Source organism: Ovis canadensis, chromosome 4, assembly GCF_042477335.2.
Source record: "Ovis canadensis isolate MfBH-ARS-UI-01 breed Bighorn chromosome 4, ARS-UI_OviCan_v2, whole genome shotgun sequence".
NCBI lineage: Eukaryota > Metazoa > Chordata > Mammalia > Artiodactyla > Bovidae > Ovis > Ovis canadensis.
In genome coordinates, this window is record NC_091248.1 from 1,112,202 (window position 1) to 1,133,287 (window position 21,086).

Sequence of the window (21,086 nt, forward strand, 5' to 3'; positions counted from 1 at the left end):
GGCCTCAGCTCCACTCCTGTATTGCCTTTGCACCTAGGCCCCAGGCGTCCTTTGGGAGGCCTTAGGGGCCGGTGGGTTCCACACTGCCAAGGGCTCCCATAGTGAGAGGTCTGTTCAAGGGAAGGGATGGGTATATTTGGAGTACAATCCTGTATCAGATGTGAGGCCCACACCTTCACCCTGAACGCTCACTCTGAACCCTCACCCCGAACCCTTACCCTCACCCACGCCCTCACCCTGAACCCTCACCCTCACCCTCTCCCTGAACCCTCACCCTCACCCTCTCCCTGAACCCTCACCCTCACCCTCTCCCTGAATCCTCACCCTCATCCTGAATCCTAACCCTCACCCTGAATCCTTACCCTCACCCTCATCCTGAACCCTCACACCTCACCCCTCACCCTAACAAGTTTGGAGGGCTCCTCCACGAACTCTAACCTTTACCCTACCCTAACCGGACCCCCATCCACATCCTAACCCTAACCCACATCATAGTCACGCCCTCAGCCCTATACTTACCCTTGAAGTACCTACCCGCATCTTCTTCATTTTTGACACTTCCCATGCATAACAAAAGACGAGGTTGTAAGGTTTCAAACATGGATCCAAGACCCATTATCCACATAAAAGGGATATAAATACTATGATCATATCATTTAAATCTCTTGCATCACCAAAATACCTCTCCACCACTTATCCAGTCGCCATTGATGGATCACATCTATCTCATACATTTTATAACTTAGCAATCAAATACGCACCAGGACTCTGGGTAATTATAGAGACAAGATTTATTTATACCATAAATATTTCAACAAATTCCACTTTCTACGATGAGTTCAATCTTCACAAAAGTAGGATGAACAGCACCTGTTTCCACTAGGATCCATAGAGCGTGAAAATCTTAATGATGACCACCAGAAAGGTCAGCACGGTTGATATCACAGATTTTTCAGTGTTCCAATACAAGTTCTACCCAAATCCATAAAGAAAGACATACGCATAGGAAACTACAAATTGAAAGCAAGTCTTTTGAGATAAATATTGGACATCAATTGTATGAATCTTTAAGGCATAACTGCAGACATTCTTCAGACATTCTTCAAATTCATAGAATGACAACAAAGTATGGCTACGTACAATCCATTCGGTTTTATGAACCACTCATGAATAACCTCACAAGCCATTTGAAACCAGATGACAATTTCAAATAGCTTTGATCTACAAACAAGGCTGTAAGACAGAAAGTTAAAATCGAAATACATGAAGTAAATCCTCAATAGATATGAAAACATCCCATGGTAGTGAAGTCAATTAGCATTAGTTATTAGGGCTTTCATGCACAGACTCATCTCTGATCGATGTGATCCCAATTCATATTTGGCAAAAAATACGAAAGCTGATCTTAACAGTCATATTATTTTTCTTTGTACCCCTAAAAAGAAAAATGAACATGAAAAACTAAATTAAGCTTGGAGGCTCACATTTCCCAATCGGTATACAAAGCAACAGCATGTCAAACTTTCTAATTCACATATGCATTTAAATGAAATTGGATGAAATACCCCTAAATAAACACATACTTCTATGCCCAATGTTTCACAAGGCAGAAAACGCTCAATGAATGAAACTGAGAGGGTAACAGCCAGGAAGGCCAGGGGTCTCCAAAGGGAGGAAATGGGGTGCAAGTGTCAGACAGTTGTTATCTGTCACTTCCGAGGCAGGAGGAAACAAGCTGTTATCTTTTTTCCCCTTCTTGATACAAATTTAAACAGAGATTTTCTCTTACAATTCTGTGTTGCTATAATGACACCTGGTTCCGCCTGAACTTCACTTTTCTCATACTTTGAGCTGACCAAGGCATTTTTCTCATGGAAAGGTTTGCCTTAAGCTATGTGAATGTACTATGTATTTACCCTAGACTCTATCTTCAAGTAGGTTCTGCCTAAAGGCTCAGAACTGACTTGACAAACCAATATGCTTTACTCATACATGGCTCTCCTGATCTATGTGAATGAAGCTATCCATTTGCTCATATCAATCGTTTTATGGCCCAGGATGACTCACCTGGTGCCACGGTCATCTCCATATATCTTGTGGGTGAGGGGTCTGCTGCCATTCCTTTCTCTAATGAGTAGACTGCTAGTAGCTAGATAACATCCAGCCAAAGATGAGTAGGGGGGCACTCTTTCTGCCCCCTTCTGATGTCTATGTCAGAAGCTTTCTCTCTTTTATACTTTAATAAAACGTTGGGACACAAAAGCTCTGACTGATCAAGCCTCATCACTGGCCCCGGGTTGAATTCTTCCTCTAAGGAGCCCAAGAATTCAAGCATCTTTCATGGTTAGACAACAACCTTTCCAAACAATGGTCTTTTCAAAAAAAAAAAAATGATGATAAGTGATGAGTATGCATATGTCTACGAATGAAATGGGACCTATATGTCAAACCACATAAAAATATATCTTCCCTCAACATACATATAACACAACCAGGCCTTCACATGCATCGATTCTCCAACTATCAAGTCATACAAATATGGATGTAAAATATCACAATACATTCCAAAGTTTAAAAGTGATGGATATTGACTTTCGCCCGCTGGTGCTTCTTTTTATGTCATCTCCATTATATTAGCTATGACAACGAATCATGTGCTGTGCGAAGTCACTTACATTGTGTCCAACTCCTTGGGATCATATGGACTAGGCCCCACCAGGCTCCTCTCTCCATGAGATTCTCTAGGCAAAGATACTGGAGGGGGTTGCCATGCTCTCCCTCAGGAGATCTTCCTGCCCCAGGGATGGAATCCATACCTCCCATGTCTCCTGCATGGGTATGTTCTGCATGTTCTTTACCATTAGAACCACCTGGGAAGCCCCAAGACACATGAACATCAGTGGATTTGGGGATCCACGGGGCATATACAGAACCATTCCTCCAACAAAACTGAAGAATGACTTTAAAATCTCAAACAAAACATGAGTATATGTGTTCACAAACTTCATGGAGCAAGGGTTTCTTCGATCTGAAAACTGGCATCGATGAAGGACTGTGTGAAGAATACTTCAAAGTCTATTTGGCAAACACAGCCTACGTTGGCTATATTTAGTCCTCAGTTGAATGGAATGTCATGAGTACTGGTCATTTCAAATAAGTAGCCTATGACGCTGTTTACACTTATTGGGACGCGTGGTATACCACATTCACACATTTCAGTAGCATTGGTGCAAAAACGATACATTTCTCAGGGGAAGCTTCTACATGGACTCCTGGGATCAGAGCTCTAACTCATACACACATACTTTTCCTTTTAAAATGATCCTGCATGATAAGCAAACAAAACACTGGATGAACACCTAGACGGTGAGCTCTGTACTAAATGATTTTAAAGCCAGTAGATGGAATGAGCTGATGAGGAAGACTACAAACGAGTCATCTTCTTCAACTTGGTCAAACTGCTCATAGTCATACAAGTGAATGAAAAGTTGAGCCTGTTGTCATTAAATCTGTTTAAAAGAAATAGAATAATAAAACAAATTAGTAAATCTTATTTTCTTAATAAACATTGTATTATTTCTGCACAGCTTTGTTACTGGCATGAATAGAATATCTACAATAATAACTTGTCACAGTGAAATGGATTCACATTCGATATCGATTCACATCTATAATTGATGCCATAGCTGTTTGATACTATTGCTTGAATGAATGCAACTTATGTGACTTCACAAACTACAAACACGACTAACATAATAGGTATTAAAAAACCTTGAGTGACATGAGCGTGAAGACTTAGTAGAGTTGCTCTCAAGAATAATGATACTATTATTCGCTCTAGCCATAGTACTGGAATCTGTACATTAACACCCCTGCAAAACAAAAGGAAAGGATAGAATAATAATAAAGGAACTTCATAACTATATTCCTACTGTAAACATTCAACACTATGTTTTCTTTTAAACTGACTTTCATATTTGGTCTACTGTAACCTCTTCTGTGTTCATTTTATGCTAAACTTATTGCTAACAGTAAAATTACCATACGAGCTCTAATTAATTTTTTTTTTTACTTGCAAAGCTACTGATAGAACCAAAGGCCAATATCTACATCAAACAGGAGAAACGGAATGGAAACTGTAAACAATTTTATGGAAGAACATTTCCGTGCTCCTATTCAGTCAAATGGGCATTCAAAAGGATGTGATTTTTCTGAAAGTTTATTTCAGAAACTTGGAATTGGATGACTGCAAACAATAAAACTAACAATATATTGATACATAATATTAATAATATACAGTGGGTCATTCTTTTTTTATTCTGCCACAGCTAACAGACAGAAAGTCAGTTGTCATAACTACTACTAACATAAGACCCTCACCGATAAGTGAAGATATATAGGAAAATCCATAATAGCTCTAAAAACCATCAAAGATAAAATGGTAATTAAAAAATACACTGACAGTTTAGCTGGTATAAGAAACAGGATGATTATGAAAGCAAAGCCAACAATCATGGATAGGCCATGGAAGCCCGTGGCTGTCACCAGTGTTGACTTATATCCTTCATCTGAGGTTGTTAAAAGCGCTTGGTAAAATCCAGAGGTTTGCAGCAGTGGTAACCTCCTGAACAGACTGAAATAAAAAGGGTTTCCAGAATATCCTGATGATTTCCATCTACTAGGCTGTGATGAGCTCAAGCAATGCATACTCCAGAGGACAGAAGACAGACAGGTTGGGAACACGTCTACTGCACTTACGGAGAAAGGGAATGTTGCTGCTCAGCCTAGTACAAGTGTAGAAGCAACACCTTGGTGATTCGACCTTTAAAGACTCGATACATATGAGAACGACTGGTATGAATAAACCTTCAGAAGTGCTTTCTCAGACCTCCTCCCATCATAAGCACAAGCATAATGAAAACGCTGAGTTTTCATGGTCTCACCCAAAATAAGACTCACTTATGGCTTTGCTTTGAGAATAGTTGAACTACTCATTGTTCAAGAGAAATGATCCTTTCTTCTCTGAAGATTTGTGAATCATTCACAGGGTGTGGTGAATAAACTACTTAAGGGTCTAATACATAAAAATGCAATAGGCTAAGCACAGAGATGTTTTTCTCCCTTTCTCAAAGGATGGAACATTTTGTATTTGCACTGATTTTATGTCTTGACTTCATGTACAATTATATACTGATTTTTTTAGTTGACATACAATAGGACTAAAAATATTGATATAATACTGATAACTCATGTTGGTATGTGTGGTTGTCACATAGGATTCACAGGAGATTTAAATTCACAGTTGTCAACGTAAAGGATGAATGCTATTTAGCTTCTTCGTGAATCTAGACCACGAATGAAGAGTTTTCCTCAACATATTTCACTGAGAGAAATACAAGGATGATAGGCATAATACTATGCTTCGACTCATGGATATCTAAGCATTGCTCACAATACAGATCTGATTTTCAACATCAGGGTTCTTTCAGTGTCCTTGAACAGCATTTGTTTTTCTGTATACAGAAGAAAAAACTCATGAGTATCAAACTGGTTCACATAAAACATGTGTATGAATTGTTATCTTCCTGAACCAGGGATCAAACCCACATCACTTCCCCCTCCTGCACTGGTAGGCAGATTTTTTATTTATCAACTGTGCCACCTAGGAATCGACATACATTTCAAGGACCACTGCCATCAGCTTCTACTGTTCATGACCAAAGTAGGAGAAACAACATTGGAAGAAGTACTCATAAGGGTACTCATAGGAAGTACTCATAAGTCAAGGAACTGTTATACTGGGTACTCTCGTTGTTACTGGGACAAGTCAGTTCCTCCGATGATGATGGGTATAACTGAAAAATTATTACAAATGCATGGGCTGCGATGTCTACGTGATAAATGTGTTCCTCTTATACTATTGCTTCAGGGATGCCTACTTCAGCATGAAGGAATGCACTTCAAGGGATGCCCGCTATTCCAGCTCAAGCAACAGATAGTGAAGTGCAGATCATTGTCCTTTGTTGAAAATAATCAGCACTTTGTCAACATAGGGAACATGCCAGAGGGACCCTTGGGATGGAACTCTAAAAACAGGTTGGGCCCTCTTTTTGCCAAGCCCTGCGATAAAATACAAATCAGAAAAAGAAAAATAGCATCGGTTTTGTCAGGACTTCCTCATCTTTTCTTTCTCGGTAGCAGGAAGCAGACATTGAGGCCAGAGGACTGCAGGATTTCATTGTGAACTAACGTTGGGTGGGGTGGAAGCTCATCACTCTAGTAAGAATGTGGTTCAATAAAATGGAATTTCATTCACTTCATGGACATAGAGTTCTATAATCCTTCATTAAGGAATTCAATAAGCTATATTTCCTTACACCTTCACAATCTCTTGGTTTACGAGAACATCAATTGCTAGTCCAGCACTTATACAATGAGTGTTACAGGTAGTATGAATGTATAAATGATGATGAGCAATGACAGGAAGTTTATTTAATCTCTGTTTGAATTCTTGATTTTTTATATAATTTTTTATAATATCCTTACAGATGTGAATATTTTACTGACATGTATAAATACACGTTGAGTAGTGCTATGATAACTCATAGTGTTGGCACAATAAATATCATGGTTACTATGTGCTTTTCATATATTCCTTTTGAGATTCTCTTCCATTATACATTATCATAAGATATTTAATAGTTTCCTAAACTGTACAGTAGGTCCTTGTGGCTTCTTTTATATATAGTAATGTACTTGTTAATAATTCAAACAAAAACTGGTACACAAATACTCATAGTGACATTCACAATAGCTCAAAGGTAGAACTCATTCAAGTGTCCGTTGGTGGGAGACTGAATATGCAACACAAGGTATATTCAGAAGCTTGAACGGTATTCCACCATACGAAAAAGTACATTAAATGGTGCTGCCACTCTGCAAGACATTACAGAAATGACTCCAAAACAAACACATGGAATAAATACATAGTTCGATTCCAATTCAAGCTATGTACCCAAAAGGATTGGGAAAGGGGGCTGAAAAAATGGATACTTCTTCCGTCATACTCACAACAGCATGATTCACACTGGCAAACAAACAGAAGTGATCTAAGTGTCCATGGCAGCCAATTCCATAAACAAACTGTGGTATACACACAATGGAATCTGATTCGGCCCTTCAAAGTCAGTAATTCTGACAATGCGACAATGTGGACAAACCTTATGGTCATTAGATCATGTGAAATAAACCAGACCAAGAAAAGACAAACGTTCTGTGATTCCACTCATATGAGATATCCAAACAAGTCAAATCTGTCAGAAATAGCAGAGAGTGATTCCGACCGATCGAAAAGAGTTCATGTTTCATGGACCTCAGTTTCCCTTGGAAAAACTGACTTCCCGTGATATCTCCAAAACCAATTAGACAAATAATTGGAAGCTATATCCAGTCAAATGAATGTAGACATAATGTTATATACAGTGTACACCAAACTCACTCAAACTTCTTAACAGACAAAAGGCAAAACTGTATCTATGGTACCTCAGCTTAGCTTAAAACTGTATCTACAGTACCTCACTTCTGCTTATAAAATTTAACAACAACAACAACAACACACTAAAGTCTATCCAAAAAAGGATATAAAACATATATAACATTAACTTTAAAGAATTAGACATTTAAACTGTGAAAAACCTTATTCACAAAACTTAAACACAAGCCACAGGAAAATATATTTATAAAATACATATCTGATAAAGGATTGTACTCCAAATATACCAAAAAATCTAGAACAATCTCATAAAAAATGTATACACCTAAACACCTGGCCTACAAAAATATAAAGATAGCAAATAAGCCTATCAAAAAGACTCAAAATCACATATCATTAGGAAATTACAAACTAAAATAACAGTGAGGTAGCACTGCACACCTATTAGATCCAGTAAACTCAAAAAAAAAAAAACGGGGGTAGGGCACAACTTCTCCGGTGGCTCAGTGGTAAAGAATCTGCCTGACAATGCAAGACACTCTAGTTTGATCCCTTACCCCAGAAGATCCCACATGCCACAGAGAAACATAGCTGGATTTTTCCACAGCTAAACAAAGCTCACCTGTGACCTGAATACTATATGGCTAGCACTTACTAAACAGCTTTGAAAACGTCCAGACAAAAAGTATCACATGATTATATACAACAGCTCTACTTGTAATAACTAAAAACTTTCAAATATCAGGATGTCTTCAGTAGATGACAGTGTAAACAAATGGGGATACATCCAAAGTGAAGGGGAGCAAATGCTACCACAAAATATACCACCTCAGCATGAGAATTAGTGGGACCCAATTAACTTTTTTTTTTAGAGGACACATGATCATCTCTGAAACCCAAGTTCAAGACAGCTCTTCTGTGAGTCACATTTACCAGAGAAATCTCATTTCAAAGGAATCCTCTCTATATGCCAGATAGAAGGATGAGACACAGTCTTTTGAAACTCTTTTTTCTTTTCTATCGATAGGGAAAGCTAAGCCGTAAATCTGCACAACAACCATACCCTTCCTTTCCTTTGGTTGTATCTGTAAAATATTTGTTTCTTTTTTAATTTGGCTGCGCCAGGTCAACCTTCATTGAGGTAAGCCAGATATTTAGCTACAACATGCAAATTCTCCTTTGTGGCATGGGAGATCTAGCTCTTGGATCAGGGAATGAACCTGGGCCTCCTTCTTTGGGAGTGTCCAGTCTCAGCCACTGGACCACCAGAAAGTGCCTGTTTTGTTTTCAGATGAAGATGGAATCTAAGGTGATATCTTGGGCCATTTCAGTCACTGACTCAGTTTCCTGAGTTTCTCCAAAGCACGCACAAGGTGCACATTATTAAACTGGTTTGCAAAACAAGAAAAGGTTGTCTGCTACAACACTGTATGCTTACAAATATCTAAATGGTAAATGGCATATTATTTATTTTTAATTACTATGGGGGGGGGGAGAAAGAATGCAGGATTCATACATGTTACCACATGAATAAATATTAAAACCATCTTCAGTGAAAAAGAAATCCACATAGAAAAGGCCACCCAGAACCCTTATTCACCATGTCTGCTTTCAATCCATCAAGTTTGTCCAAATAACTGAAAATCTCAGTAACACTCTAAATAAAGAAAAAAGGATGACGATGGAAACAAAAGATATATTCATACACTTGAACAATTGCTAAAAGTGGAAGTGGGGCAGTGGATTACATTATAATGTAGGTACCATATGATTTCCTGATTTTGGAGATTATGTGCTGGTTCTGCAGAAGGTACCCATTTTGGATAAAACACATAGAGTATTTTAGATGATGTGGCAAATGCTAGCACTTGTTCCCATTGCTAGGCATTTTCTGTACATTTTAAATGACTGGAAAGTATACTAGGTTTCAAAACAACCATGTCAATACCACAAAAGAAATTTAGAGCAGACAGGCAGGAAACTTTCTGATACAGGCCAAGACTTACCCAGATGAAGTTCAAGGGAAGCTGCGATGCTCACTGCCCGTGAAGGAGTCCACGTGGAATGAAGAAGTAGTGTGGGAAGTCTATTAGTAACCACCATGTCTTGGGTCCTCTGGATGACCTACTGCAGGAGAAACAGATCTTACAGATAAAATGTTCCACATCACTTCACAAAAAGTTGTTAGACTACATTCAGTAAAGCTGAATCATTTTGGATTAATTTACAATCATAAAATACTACCCTTTACAGTCCAAAAATCACTTGCATTTCTATACACTAATAACAATCAGAAAAAAATATTAAGAAAATCCCACTTAAATAAAACATCTAGCAACAAACTTAATCAAGAACATAAAAAACCAGTAGTCAGAAAACTAGAAGGCACTGATAAAGAAACCAAAGAAAATACAAACACACAGAAAATTATTCCACGCTCATGCACTGGAACAATGAGGAATTAAAAGGTCCATTCCAACCAAAGTCATCAACAAATACACGGACTGCAATCACAAAATAATATTCAATGGCATTTTTCACAGAAATAGAAATATTCCTAATATTAGGCTGCTACTGTTGAACAGGACCTTAAACGGCCAAAAAGACTCTGAGAAAGAGGAACACAGCTGGAGGCATCTTCCTATCCCTCTTCAAACTACATCACGGAGCTGTAGTGACCACCACAGTGAGGAACTGGCAGGAACACAGACACATGGACTCCAGGAGAGAATAGAGAGCCCAGAAACGAACCCACCTGTACATGGTCAGTTCCTGAAAATCAAACCAGGAACGAGCGAAGAGGAAAGGACAGTCTTCTCAAGAAACAGTGACAGGAAAATGGCCACCTACACGGAAGAACATCAGTGTTCATCCTCTACATCATCTAAGGCAAATCTAACTGAAAACCCACCGCTTTGCACACGGAGCTCTTTCCCCCTGAGTCCTCTGAGATGGACCTCCAGTCAGCCCTCAGCTGGACACAGGAAACGTCTACTCCATCCTCATTTTTCGCTCTTGCAGCGCCTCCCTGCTGGTGGGCACTGAGGCAACCCTGCTCCTCTCAGCCTGGATGCAGCCCTGTTATCCAGAAGCCTGAGCCCCGATGGTCCTGAGGAGACAAAGCTCCCGCCAGCTGCTCACGGAGCAGAGTCTAAAGGCAAAGCGTCCTGCGCCCGCGGGTCAGAGGGGCCTTTGGCGCCCCCTGCGGGCCACAAGAGAAGAGCGGGCAGCCCGGTGCTCACAGACCTCAGAGGGCTCACCCAGAAGCAGCTCTGCTGCGAGCACTCAGACTGGAAGCCCAAACTGAAATGGAGCAGAATAGCTCCATGACCCTCCGCAAAACATGGCTAAGGAACAATCAGAGCCTGCATGGAATGCAGCCATAAAAAGGAACACATTTGAGTTTGTTCTAATAAAGGGGAGGGAAGTCAGTCAAAGAGAGAAAAACATGGAATCTAGAAGGATGGTACTGACGAGTCTGTTCACAGAGCAGCAATGGAGGTGCAGACATAGAGAACAGACTTACAGACGAGGGTGGGGAACAAGAGGGAGAGGGTGAGATGAATGGAGAGAGCAGCATGGATGCAGGTACACCTACATTTGTAAATAGACAACCAATGGGAATTTGCTGTATGATTCAGGGAACTCAAACTGGGGCTCAGTAGTAACCTGGAGAGGTGGGAATGCGTGCGAGGTGGGAGGGAGATTCAAGAGCAAGAGGACATAGGTACACCTATGGTTAATTCATGTGGATGTATGACAAATCAAACCAATATTGTAAAGCAATGATCAATCAACTAAAAGAAATAACTTTAAAAAAATATGAACATAAACACAAACTTTGCAACAAGGTAACTCCATTTAAAAAACTATAGAATTTTAGAAAACTGCAAAAGTTCTACATGACCGTTGGTCTGGTGATCAGGTCTAACATACACAAAACAAGCCAACTTACCAAATTATGAATATAAATTATTTAAAACATTGCCTTTTATCATTTCATACATTTACCCTGTGGAGGACCTTACTCGAGAGAACCAAAAACAAACTGTTAAATGAACCACGGACCACCCACCCTGGCCAGGCAACAGAGAAAAGAAAACACTTGCAGGAATCATCTTACAACAGGAGGTCCTGGGAAGGAACAAGGAACGAACAAGCTACCACCAACCAGAATTCTGGAGAGGTCAGGAGATGGGAGGCTCCAGTTCAGAGGTCCTACCAACCTCCCAGGATCCACTTCGCTGGAATCCATCTCAGCTGAGTGATGCGTGTGCCCCCAAGAAGGATCCCAATTCAGAATGCCTGGCAAGAGACAAACCAGAAATGAGCCCGATGACCATAAAACCTGAGACTGTGAGCCACGTGACAGAGTGGTTCTCTCCGTTTCCCTCACCCTCCTGCCCTCCACCCTGGCAGCCCTTCCCAATAAAGCCTCTCGCTTGGACAGCACTCCTCTCCTCAGACAACTCATTGCCCAGTGTCAGACAAGAACTCACTCTCAAGCCCTGAAAGGGATCCCCCTTCCTTCATCAAAAGCAATATCCAGGAGAAAATATCTTCAAAACGCTATCTTGCAGAGAAGGAAATCAGAGAAGGCAATGGCAGCCCACTCCAGTACCATTGCCTGGAGAATCCCACGGACAGAGGAGCCTGGTAGGCTGCAACCCCGGGGTCACTAAGAGACGGACACGACTTCACTGAGTGGCTTCACTTTCACTTTTCACTTTCATGCACTGGAGAAGGACATGGCAACCCACTCCAGTGTTCTTGCCTGGAGAATCCCAGGGACAGAGGAGCCTGGTAGGCTGCTGTCTATGGGATCGCGCAGAGTCAGGCACGACTGAAGCGACGCAGCAGCAGCAGCAGCAGCAGCAGCAGCAGCAGCAGCAGCAGCAGCAGCAGCAGAGAAGGAAATGGCACCACCTGCAGTACTCTGGTCTCAGAAATCCCAGGGACAGAGGAGCTTGGTGGGCTACAGTCCAAAAGCAGGGCATTTCTGATGGGAGGAAACAGTCCCAGGGAAGCTGAGCTGCTCACCAAAGGCCCCAGAGCTTTGGATAGCACACCAGAGCTGGGGCTGAGGATTCCCAGCTGCCATGCCTCTTGATCCTGGCCTCTTTCACTAGATACATGTGTGGAAAACTAGTCTAAAATATGCCCTGGTGGTTCCATAGTAAAGAATCCACCCCCCGGTGCTGGAGATGCATGTGCGATCCCTAGGATGGGAAGATCCCACATCCTATGGAGCCCGTGTGCCACAACAGCCGAGCGAGCCTGTGCTCTAGATCCTGGAAGCCACGATGCCGAGTTCACATGCTGCAGCCACTGAAGCCCGTGAGCCTGTGCCCCTCAACAAGAGGAGACACTGCAGTGAGAAGCCTGCAAACCACTAGTTATGGCCCATGCTCACCAAAACTAGAGAAAAGCCCACACACAAAGAGGCAACACAGCCAACAATCAATAAAACTGTTTTCCTAAAACAATGCATATCTGACAAAGAAACTGTATTCGAATTGTCCAAGAACACTAGAGCAAACAAGCCCATTCATAATTGGTAGCGACTGAAATAGACACCTGGCCACTGAGGGTATACTGATAGTAAACTATCATACAAAAACATACTCAAGATACTGGTGCAATGCATGCAGAGCCCCCTTTGAAAGACAATCTGACAGTTTTTTTTTCAGTAACCACGTGGGACAAGCACTGAATTCTGTGTATGACAAGCGGTGGAAGCCAGGTATCTTACCATTGGAATGCAAAGTTACAGATAAACAAAAGGAAACGTTACAATGTCCATGTCGTGGTGGATCAGGTTGGAGACATCACAAATTACCTTTAACTGAATATGTTCAAAGGTGAGCTGGAATACATGTATATATATATATATATATATATCCATGTATTGTCAGCTGAGCATATTGAGCTCCTACATGTATGTTTTAAATATCATTCTCTAATAAAAGGGAACAGGAAACATCTCCAATGGCCCGGTGGTAAAGAATCTGCCTACCGATGCAGGGAACACGGGTTCAATTCCTGTGTAGGAGATTCCACACGCCCAGGGGCAATGAAGCCCTTGAACAGCTCTTGAAGTTTGCATGCTCCAGAGCCCAAGTTCTGCAAACAGAGAAAGCACTGCAATGAGAAGCCATGGCACAGCAACTAGAGGGTAGCCTCTGCTCACTACAACTAGACAAACGAGCAATAAAGACCCAGCACAGTCAAAAATAATGTAATGTTTAAAAAAAGGACAGTTCTTTGAAGAAATGACTGAGACTAGGGGTGAGACTGTAAATATATGAGACAGGGTCATCTTAAATTATGAGAAATTAAAGAAACTAAAGACAACTATCAAGCTGTCCAAACTGATACAAATGAATGATGACACAGTGTTATCTGTATACACCAGCAAATAACAATCTGAAAAGGAATTTAAACAAACGATTCCCTTTCAGTCATGTCAACATTAATAAAAGACTTTGCTATGGACAGAATGAGGATAACAAGACTGGCACACTGGAAATGATACATGATTGCTGAAAAATACCCTAAAGACATGGACAGATATGCCATAGCGATGAAAAGGCTTCAGTTGGCAATACCATGGAATGCATCTTCAATCTGAAATGAAGATTCAATATGAATTTCAAAAGGCTGAAAGGTGGTTGCTAAACCACAAAAGATGCCAGCATTCTTGGACTCCAGAGGAGAATTCAATCCAGGGCAAGTGACGAAGCTTGATGGCTCAGAGGTTTTCTGTTAAAAAGTTTTATTAAAATATAAAAGAGATCGAGAGAGCTGCTGACGTAGACAGTAAAAGGGGGAAGAGTACCCCCTGCTAGTCTTTAGCCAGATGTTATAGAGCCACTAGCAGTCTGCTAATGAAAGAAAGACAATGTGTCAGAGAATGGCACCAGGCCCCTCACCCACAGCATGCATTGAGATAACATTGGCAGCAGATGAGTCATCCCAGGCCATAAAATGATGGACATGAATCTTGAAGAAAGGCAGATTTCCAAGCAAATATATAGTTTCATTCACATAGATTAAGAGAACAAGGTATGAGTAAAACATACTGGTTTGTCAAGTTTTTTCTGAGCCTTTAGGGGAAACTGACCTGAAGACAGAGCCTTGGGTAAATACATAGTACATTAGCATACCTTAAGACAAACATTTCCATAAGAAAAATGCATTGCTTAGTTCAAGGTTTGAGGAAAGTTAAATTCAGGTGGAGCCAGGAGTGGTCATGGCAACACAGAAATTTCTGAGAAACCTTTTAAATTTGTATCAACATGGAGAAAAAAAAATGCAGCACTCTTTTGTCTCCTCCGGCCTCTTAAGAGAGAGAAAAAAACGTCTGACACTTGCAGTCTATTTTCTCTGTCTGGAGACCCCTGGCCTTCCTGCCTGTTATCCTCTCCAGGCCTGTAGGAAGCAATACACTAGGCTGCTTGGGAAAACCGCGCGGGTCTGAGCTTTATGCAAAGGGGTAAAGCAGTAAAACCCTTGACCTCAAAGGCGAGGCTTTTCTGCGACCGCCATTTTAGTCGGCTCCGAGACTGCAAACAAAGAGGGCAGAATACATGGTTCCCTGCTCCGCCCAGTCCGAGTTCCCTTACCTGTGGCCCACAGCCCTGCGCTCTGCTCGCTGGATGCCAATCGACGGGGACCCAGGAGCCCACGAAACGAGCATTCCCAGCTGCAATGGCGAGCCCTGAGAGCCCTGGCCCCCGACGCGCCGCCATGTTCATCCCGCCCCAGACCCGCTCACGTGAGCCGCGCTCCTGACCAGCCGCCCAGGCTCGCCCCGCCCCCGACGCGCTCACGGTGCGCCCCACCCCCACGCCCCCTTCCAGGACAGGCCCGCGGGACCGCGACTGCCTCCAGGTGAAACACAAGGACAAGCAAATCCACCCCACCGAGACAATCCAAGCTTTTTCTCAGCTGATCTGTCTATGATTTAGGGATAAAACTATGACTATAGAAAGCAAAGATGACCTAGGACAGCCATGATAGTCTATAGAGCCAGACCCTGGCGGGCAGAGGCTTGAAGAGGGTCCGGGAGCTCTGTCAGAACAGCAAGCCTCTGTAGCGTAGCGGTTAGGTGCACTGGTGAGCAGGCAGACGATGGTCTGTAAGTCAGGAGTTCAAGTCTGCAGCTTAACTCTTTTGCTCTTAGGGGGCGGGGGACAGCAACAGGCGGGACTTAGACCAAAAACGTTTATTTTTATTTTAGAGGTTTATTGTTTAGCTTAGGGTTAGGGTTCGGGCAACCCCCCAACTTGTTCAGGTTCGGGTTCAGGGTTAGGGTTAGAATTTGGGGATCCCCCCTCTTCTAAGAGTTCGGGTTTGGGTTAGGGTTCATGTCAGGGTCAGGGTTCGGGTTACGGTTAGGGTTAGCATTAGTGTTGGGGTTACAGCTTAAAGTGAGCCCTAATAGGGCCCATAGTTCTTTATTAGCCTGCCCTGGCGGGCCGAGGCTTGAAGAGGGTTCGGGAGCCCTGCTGAAAGCAGCAAGCCTCTGTATCATAGGGGTTAGGCGGGCCAGTAGGCGGGCAGACTATGGCCTGTAAATCAGGAGTTCAAGTCTCCAGTCTGACCTTTTCGCTTTTAAGGGGCAGGGGACTGCAAGAGCCAGGGCTTAGACCAGAAAATTTTTTTATTTTAGAGGTTTATTGTTAAGCTTAGGGTTAGGGTTCGGGCAACCCCCCCCCCACTTGTTAGGGTTCGGGTTCAGGTTAGAATTCGGGGACCCCCCTCTTCTTAGAGTTCGGGTTTGGGTTAGGGTTCATGTCAGGGTCAGGGTTCGGGTTACGGTTAGGGTTGGCATTAACTCTAGGGTTACAGGTAAAGTGAGCGCTAATAGGGTCCATAGTTCTTTATTAGCCTGCAGTGGCGGGGTGAGGCTTGAAGAGCGCCTGGGAGCAAAACAAAACCCAGTAATCCTCTCTAGCGAAGCGGTTAGGCTGACAACCAGTTAAACATCCAACTTGGCTCTGTAGGTCAGGCATTCAAGTCCCAGTTTTGCCTCGTTTGCTTTTAGGGGGTGAGGGACAGCAAGGGGCGGGGCTTAGGCCAGAAAAGTTTATGTTTATGTTAGAGTTTTATTGTTAGGGTTAGGTTTAGGGTTCTGGCATCCCCCCAACTTGTTAGGGTTCAGGTTCAGAGTTCGGGTGCGGGGAATCCCCTCTCTACTTAGGGTTCGGGTTCAGGGTTCGTGTTTGTGGTTTGGGGTTCAGCGTTTGGGGTTAGGGGTTCGCGGTTCTAGTTTGAAGTTTGGGGTTCCGATTAGGGGTTCAAGGTTCAGCTTAGGGGTTTGGGGTTCGGGTTAGGGGTTCGCGGTTTGGGTTTGGGGTTTGGGGTTCGGGTTAGGGGTTCGCGTTTCAGATTTGGGGATCAGGTTATGGGTTCTCAGTTCAGGTTCGGGGTTCGCAGTTTGGGTTTGGGGTTTGAGGTTCAGGTAAAGGGTTTGGGGTTCGCGGTTTGGGTTTGTGGTTTGAGGTTTGGGTTTGGGGTTTGGGGATCAGGTTAGGGGCTCTCGGATTGGGTTAGGGGTTCACAGTTCGGGTTTGGGTTTGAGGTTAGGGTGAAGGGTTTGGGGTTTGGGGTTCGCGGTTTGGGTTGGAGGTTTGGGATTCGGGTTAGGGGTTTTGGGTTTGGGATTCGGGTTATGGGTTTGGGTTTTGGGGTTCGCGGTTTGGGTTTGGGGTTCTGGTTAGGGGTTCGGGGTTCGGGTTTGGGGTTTGGAGTTCGAGGTTTGGGGTTCGCGTTTCAGGTTAGGGGTTGAGGGTTGGGGTTTGGGGTTCGCGGTTTGGGATAGGGGTTCGCGGATTTGGTTAGGGGTTAGGGATTTGGGGTTTGGAGTCTGGGATTTGGGTCAGGGGTTCGGGGTTTGGGGTTCCAGTTATGGGTTTGGGGTTTGGGTTCAGGGTTGTGGGTTGGGGGTTTGGGGTTCGGTTTTTGGGTTTGCAGTTTGGGTTACGGATTAGGGGTTTGGGGTTTGGGTTTGGGGTTCGGGAATTGGGATTCGAGGATTGGGGTTGGGGGTTCCGATTAGAGGTTCAGTAAGTGAGATTTGTGGATCGGGGGTCAAGATTTGAGGTTTGGGGTTTGGGCTTCGGGGGTTTGGGTTCAGGGTTTGGGGATGGGGGTGTGAGGTGCAGTTTCGAGTTGTGCTGTTCAGGTTAGGAGTTAGGGGTTGGGAGTTCGGGGTTCGGCTTAGGGGTTTGGGGTGTGCGGTTTGGGGTTTGAGGTTTGGGGTTCCGGCTAGGGGTTTGGGGTTTGGGGTTCGGATCAGGGGTTTGGAGTTTGGGTTTGAGGGTTGGGTTTTGGGGTTTGGGTTTCGGGGTTTAGAATTCGGGTTAGGTGTTCGCAGTTTGGGTTAGGGGTTTGGGGTTTGGGTTGGGGGTGTGGGGTGTGGGGTACGGGTTAGGGGTTTGGGTTCAGGGTTTGGGGTTCACTTTATGGGTTTGCGTTTCCGGTAAGGCATTAGGGGTGTGCGGTCTGGGTGTGGGGTTCGTGTTAGCGGTTTGGGGTTGGGGGTTCGGGTTCCAGATTTGGGGTTCGGGGTTTGAGTTATGGATTCGGGGTTTGGGCTACATGGTTCGGGGTTTGTGGTATGGGGTTTGGGGGTCGGGGTTTGGGTTTGGGGCTCGGGTTAGGGGTTCGGGTACGAGTTAGGGGTTCACGGATCGGGTTAGGGGTTTGGGGTTCGGCCTTTGAGGTTCGGTTAAGGGGTTCGCTGTTCTGGTTAGGGGTTAGTGACAGGGGCTTCTGTTTTAGGGTAGGGGGTCGCAGTTCAGGTTATGGGTTAGGGGTTTGGTGTTTCGTTTTCGGGTTATGGTAAAGGGTTCAGGTAGGGGATTGGGTTAGGGGATTCGGGTTCAGGTTGGGAGTTCGGTGCTTGGGGTTAGAGATTTGGATTCGGGAAATGGGTTGGGGTTCATGGTATGGTGTTCGAGTTAGGGGTTTGGGGTTCGGAGTTTGGGGGTTCTTGTTCTGATTAGGGGCTTGGGGTTTGGGGTTCGGCTTCGGGGTTAGAGGTTTGCGGTTTGGGGTTGCGGTTTGGAGATTGGAGTTTGGGTTTGGTATTAAGGGGTAGGTGTTTTGGTTTGAGGTCGGGTTAGGGTTAAGGTATCAGGTTTCAGGTTCATTGTTTGGGGATTCGAGCTAGGCATTCAGTTTACAGGTTTGGGATATAGGGTTTTGAGGTCAGGGTGGAGTTCCGGGATTGGAGTCGCGATTAGGGGCTACTGAGTGCCGCAGAGGCAAGGGTTCCAGCAGTAAAAGCAGGCTGCGAGAAGCTGGGAGACGCTACTGGCGCCTTTCTGGCCTTAGCTCCGCTCCTGCCTTGCCTTTGCACCTAGGCCCCAGGCGTCCTTGGGAAGGGCTTAAGGGCCGGTGGCTTGCACACTGTCAAGGGCTCCAGCAGGGAGAGCTCTGTGAGAGGGAAGGGAAGGGCAAGTGCAGGGCTCCTCCAGCAGTTGCTTGGCCGCCCAGACTCAGCGCCGCACGGAGTGCACCAGGCTCCCAGGGCCCCTGGCTGGGGTCTGCAGCCCCGCACACCTGGAGGCTGATTCCCTGGGCGCCTAGCAGCTGCCTTACACACTTGGCTTCCCTAGCGCTCTCCTCCCCAGCAGAGACGTGTGCAGCTGGTTGGGGGAATGCCCCTGCGTGCCTGGGCTCCGGCCCACAGGCCCAGCTCAGGGCAAGCAGCCACTGAGCCAAGACCTGCAAGAGGCGAAGAGCGCCCCCACCTGGAAGCCGAGTGAAGAGCTGGCGGGGAGGCGAGCCTCCTCGAGGGAAGAAGAGGCAGCCCAGCCTCGTTTGGCTCAAGCCCTACTTGGCTGGAGCCGAGTGCGCCTCCAGAACGGCAGAGCTCCAGCTCTGCTCAGAGGCCCGATCTGGCAGAGATGCTGGCGCGAGGCTGCTCTGCCCTGGGCGAGCCTTGCCCAGACTTGCCTGGCTGCTAGGCTTCCTGCCCAGGAAGGAGCAGGCTGCGCGAGGCTGGGAGACGCCACTGGCGCCTTCCTGGCCTCAGCTCCGCTCCTGCCTCACCTTTGGACCTAGGCCCCAGGCGTCCTTTGGGAGGGCTTAGGGGCCGGTGGCTTGCACATGCCAAGGGCTCCAGCAGGAAGAGCTCTGTGCGAGGGAAGGGAAGGGTTAGTGCTGGGCTCCTCCAGCGGTTGCTTGGCCGCCCAGACTCAGTGCCGCACGGAGTGCACCAGGCTCCCTGGGCCGCTGGCTGGGGTCTTCAGCCCCGCACACCCGGAGGCTGACTCCCTGGGCGCCCAGCAGCTGCCTCACACACGAAGATTCCCTAGCGCTCTGCTCCCCAGCAGAGACGTGTGCAGCTGGTTGGGGCCTGCCCCTGCGTGCCTGGGCTCCCGCCCACAGCCCCAGATCAGGGCAAGCAGCCCCTGAGCGAAGACCTGCACGAGTCGCTGAGCCCCCCCACCTGGAAGCCTAGTGAACAGCTGGCGGGGAGGCGAGCCCCCTCGAGGGAAGAAGAGGCAGCCCAGCCTCGTTTGGCTCAAGCCCTACTTGGATGGAGCCGAGTGCGCCTCCAGGACGGCAGAGCTCCAGCTCTGCTCAGAGGCCCGATCTGGCAGAGTTGCTCGCGCGAGGCTGCTCTGCCCTCGGCGAGCCTTGCCCAGACTTGCCCGGCTGCTAGGCTTCCTGCCCGGAAGAAGCAGGCTGCGCGAGGCTGGGAGACGCCATTTGCCCCTTCCTGGCCTCAGCTCTGGTCCTGCCTTGCCTTTGCACCTAGGCCCCAGGCGTCCTTAGGGAGGGCTTAGGGACCGGTGGCTTGCACACTGCCAAGGGTTCCAGCAGGGAGAGCTCTGTGAGAGGGAAAGAAAGGCAAGTGTAGGGCACCTCCAGCGGTTGCTTGGCCGCACAGACTCAGCGCCGAACGGAGTGTACCAGCCTCCCAGGGCCCGTGGCTTTTGTCTGCAGCCCCGCACACCCGGAGGCTGACTCCCTGGGCGCCCAGCAGCTGCCTCACACACGTAGCTTCCCTAGCGCTCTCCTCCCCAGCAGAGACGTGTGCAGCTGGTTGGGGCCTGCCCCTGCGTCCCTGGGCTCACGCCCACAGCCCCAGCTCAGGGCAAGTAGCCCCTGAGCCAAGACCTGCAGGAGGCGCAGAGCGCCCCCACCTGGAAGCCGAGTGAACAGCTGGCGGGGAGGTGAGCCTCCTTGAGGGAAGAAGAGGCAGCCCAGCCTCGTTTGGCTCAAGCCCTGCTTGGCTGGAGCCGAGTGCGCCTCCAGGACGGCAGAGCTCCAGCTCTGCTCAGAGGCCCGATCTGGCAGAGTTGCTGGCGCGAGGCTGCTGTGCCCTGGCCGAACATTGCCCAGACTTGCCTCGCTGCTAGGCTTCCTGCCCAGGAAGGAGCCGGCTGCGCGAGGCTGGGAGACGCCACTGGCGCCTTCCTGGCCTCAGCTCCGCTCCTGCCTTGCCCTTGCACCTAGGCCCCAGGCGTCCATTGGGAGGGCTTAGGGGCCAGTGGCTTGCACACTGCCAAGGGCTCAAGCCAGAAGAGCTCTGTGCGAGGGAAGAGAAGGGCTAGTGCAGGGCTCCTCCAGCGGT

The 21,086-nt window shown here is 46.2% G+C and overlaps 1 long non-coding RNA gene across 1 annotated transcript; it reads right to left on the reverse strand.

Annotated features, from left to right (window-relative positions):
• Nucleotides 1–769: 769 nt before the first annotated feature.
• Nucleotides 770–15,267, reverse strand: LOC138438754 (uncharacterized). Its single transcript, XR_011256458.1, has 5 exons — nucleotides 15,118–15,267; nucleotides 11,664–11,797; nucleotides 9,499–9,619; nucleotides 2,676–3,509; nucleotides 770–1,435 (listed from the first exon to the last, which is right to left on the reverse strand). It is a non-coding gene; the product is annotated as an uncharacterized lncRNA (long non-coding RNA).
• Between the last annotated feature and the right edge of the window lie 5,819 nt (nucleotides 15,268–21,086).